A 3227-nucleotide genomic window follows, 5' to 3' on the forward strand; every position below is an offset into this window, starting at 1 on the left:
TGTTAAAACACAAATGATGGTATATCACTCTTCTGCTCTAGACCCTGTAATGGCTTCCCAGGTACCTCTCCCTGGGATTGAAAATCCAAATCCTTAGGATCAGGTTAACAATTCTCTGTGATACTTATGCTACCCCCCAAATCCTCCCTGTCTGCCTATAAAAGGGTCTCAAATGCTTACCATTAGTATTACCCATTTAGTTCAGGGTCATTGAAACCAGTTAAGTCAGAACATGTGCCCAGACCTCATGATCTCCTTCCTTTTACTGCTCAGATTTCTTCCCACTTCCCAGCTCATTCAGTCCAGCCACACCAGCCTCCTTGCCCTTCTTCTAGCACTGTACTTCTGGGATGAGCCCTGCTTGGTCCTGAGCTATGGTATTTTTTTCTGTATTGTCACATTTAACTTGCTAAAGTTTTGCTAAGGGTTTTTACATCTGTCCTCCTGGGGGATATTGGTCTTTAGTTTTCATTACTATCTTTGCCTGGTTTTGGTAGTCAACTAATACTAGTCTCAGAAAATGAGTTAGAAAGTATTTCCTCTTCTTCAGTTTTCTAGAAGAGTTTGTTTAGATGTTCTGTCTTTCTTAAGTGCTTGGTAGAGTTCACCAGTGAATTTTCTTTGTGGAAAGGATTTTCATTCAACTTCTTTAACAGATTGCAGTTAAAAAGTAGATTGGGGAGGGTATGTGTTGTAATAAGCAATGGGTATTATGTAAAACTGATGAATCACAGACCTGTACCCCTGAAAAAAATTTTTTTTTACTTTTGCCTTTTTATTAGAGTAACAAGAAAAAAAAGAAAGAAATCTTTTTTTAAAAAAAGGAGAAAAAAAGATTTAACTTCTTAATAGATACAGGGCTAATCAAAATCCAGTTCTTCCATCCTGAATGAGCTATGGAAGCTCATGCTATTCAGTACATATGTGCATTTTATTAAAGTTGTTAAGTTATTGGCATAAAGTTCTTCATAATATTTCTTTCTTTTTCTTTTCTTCTTCTTCTACTTCTTTTTAGAGAGTGCATGCAGATCTGTAAATAAAGACAAGAGGTAAACAGGGGTGGATGATGGTGGGTCATAAACTATAGTTGGGTTTTGTTCTTTTTTTTTAAGATTTTATTTATTTATTTGACAGAGAGGGAACACAATCAGGGGGAGTGGGAGAGGAAGAAGCAGGCTCCCAGCGGAGAAGCCTGATGCAGGGCTCGACCCCATAACGCTGGGATCATGCCCTGAGCCTAAGGCAGACACCTAACGACTCAGCCACCCAGGTGCCCCAGTTGGGTTTTGTTCTGAGTATAATGAGAAGCCATTTGGGTGTTCAAATCAGGGAGATAATGATATCTAACTTACTTTTAAAGATACCTCTGCTGGATATATGGAAAGTGGACTGTGACAGGGCAAGAAAGGAAGCAATAAAACCAGTTAGGAGACTATTGCAGTAGAGCAGGCATAAGATGGTGGTTGAACCTGGAGTCTGTAATGGAGGTGGTAGGATATGGAGTTAGTAGAGTTGACATACTTGCTAATGAGCTGGATGCAGGGTGTGAGGGAAGTTGGTAGCCTACATCATTCCTAAGGTTTTGGCTGAAACAACTGGTCAGTGGTGGTGCCATTTCCTGAAATGGAGGACAACTGTGGATGGATTAGTCATGGGCTGAATTGTGTCTTTCCTCAAACCCACTTTCTATGTTGAAAGCCACATCCCAGTGTGACTGTCTTTGGAGACAGGGGCTTTAAAAAGGAGGAATTTAAAGTTAAATAAAGGCATAAAAAAAAGTAGGGCTGTAATCCAATAGGGCTTGTGTCCTTATAAGAGGAGGAAGACAAGGGGGGGTGTGTGTACATAGAGAAAAGGCATGTGAGGGCACAGCAAGAAGGTGGTCACTTGCAAGCCAAGGAGAGGAATCTCGGGAGAAATCAACCATGCTGGCACCTTAGACTGCTAATCTCCAAAACTGTGAAAGCAAATTTCTTGTTGTTTGAGCCTCCCAGCCTGTGGTATTTCATTGTGGCAGCAATACAACCCTAGAAAACGTAGCAAACAATACAGAAATGAAGAAGATAGTGGGGGGAAATATCAAATTCTCTATTAGACATGTTGAGTTTGAAATGTCTATTAGATTTCCAAGTAGGGAGGCTGAGGTGGCAAGTGGATATATAAGCTCAAGGAAGAGATGGAAGCTAGAGATGTAATGGAAAGGTATTAGCATAAACATGATATTTATTATAAGGAGAAGACATATTACCCAGTTTCTGTGGTCCTATGAGGAACCTCCATTGGTGTTAACAGTCCTGACTTCTTACTGTTTTCGGAGTCCTTCTTCCCTAGGAGGAGGATTGACATAACTTGATTGGTGAGTTTGGGAGAAAGAACCAAGTTTCATTAGTTTTCTTGTATCTTTTTGGGATGTCTGCCTTCAGAGAGTATAAATTTTCTAATCTTCCAGGCTGTGAATTTTTCAAGATGCAGTTTGCACTGGGAGAAGCTTGTGGTTATACAAATGTTCCTATGATTGACTGAGATAGTCAGCAAAATATTAGCAAGTCGAGTTACACTGTGACTCAAGGGGAAAAATAGTTCTACAGAGTTCCAGGCAGAAGGACAAGGACCACCACATGCAATGGTTGTAACAAAATTGAGCTTTGCCTGGAATTATATTCTGCAATAGAAATATTTCAAAAACCAGTAATAGAGGTGGCATTTTGATCTTTCTTTGACTCTATATCTGTGGTGAAATTGATTGTGCACTTTAGGGTTCGCTAGATAAGGTCACCTATCTAATGGATACCAATAGAGAAAATCATAGGGCCAAACATAGAAACTTGGGGCTTTCCAATAATTAGATGGTGGGAGAGGAATCATTAAAGGATATTGAGAAATTAAGGCTAGAAGAAACCAGGAGAGTGTAATGCTGGAAATCAAGTGAAGAAAATATTTTAAGAAAGAACAGTCATCCGTTTCAAAAGCTGCTGGTATGTTGACCTGAATGATGGTTTATGAAATTGGTGGTGTGACCATCTCTTCTCTTTCTGGTTAATTTCGTGAAAAGAAGAGAAAAGCCATAACTCCAGCTGGCTTCACTGGAGGCAAGATTATCAGTACAGCCTCCTACATTCAATTAATTAAACATCTCCCTTAAGAAGGGTGACCGTTCAGAAGCTTTTTATCTTGATGAAGTCCCATAAGTTCATTTTATCTTTTGTTTCTCTTGCCTTTGTAGATGT

At 39.6% G+C, this 3227-nt stretch overlaps 1 long non-coding RNA gene across 1 annotated transcript; it reads right to left on the bottom strand.

Moving 5' to 3' along the window:
* Positions 1-912: 912 nt before the first annotated feature.
* LOC117799213 lies at positions 913-3179 on the bottom strand. Its single transcript, XR_004622950.1, has 2 exons — positions 2249-3179; positions 913-1030 (listed from the first exon to the last, which is right to left on the bottom strand). It is a non-coding gene; the product is annotated as an uncharacterized LOC117799213 (long non-coding RNA).
* Between the last annotated feature and the right edge of the window lie 48 nt (positions 3180-3227).

The sequence above is a fragment of the Ailuropoda melanoleuca genome, unplaced genomic scaffold (genome assembly GCF_002007445.2).
Source record: "Ailuropoda melanoleuca isolate Jingjing unplaced genomic scaffold, ASM200744v2 unplaced-scaffold4527, whole genome shotgun sequence".
Lineage (NCBI taxonomy): Eukaryota > Metazoa > Chordata > Mammalia > Carnivora > Ursidae > Ailuropoda > Ailuropoda melanoleuca.